Raw genomic sequence first — 355 nt, 5'->3', positions numbered from 1 at the left:
GGGTGGCAGGGACCTAAGTACTTGGGCCATCACCTGTTGCCTCCCAGGTACATCAGCAGGGAGCTGGGTCAGAAGCAGAGGTGGGACTCGATCCCAGGTACTCTGATTATGACACGCGGAGTCCTAAGCAGTGGCCTACCTGCTGCACCAAATGCACACCCCATTTCCTTTTTTTTATTTTAAGATTTATTGTATTTACTTGAAAGAGTTACACAGAGAGGAAAGGAGAGAGATAGAGATCATCCATCTGCTAGCTCACTCCCCAGATGGCCACTACAGCCAGGGCTGGCTACAGGGACCCAAGCCCTTGGGCCATCTTCTGCTTCTTTCCCAGGTGCATTAGCAGGGAGCTGGG

The sequence above is a fragment of the Lepus europaeus genome, chromosome 18 (assembly GCF_033115175.1).
Source record: "Lepus europaeus isolate LE1 chromosome 18, mLepTim1.pri, whole genome shotgun sequence".
Taxonomy (NCBI): domain Eukaryota; kingdom Metazoa; phylum Chordata; class Mammalia; order Lagomorpha; family Leporidae; genus Lepus; species Lepus europaeus.
This window is presented reverse-complemented; position numbering follows the sequence as displayed.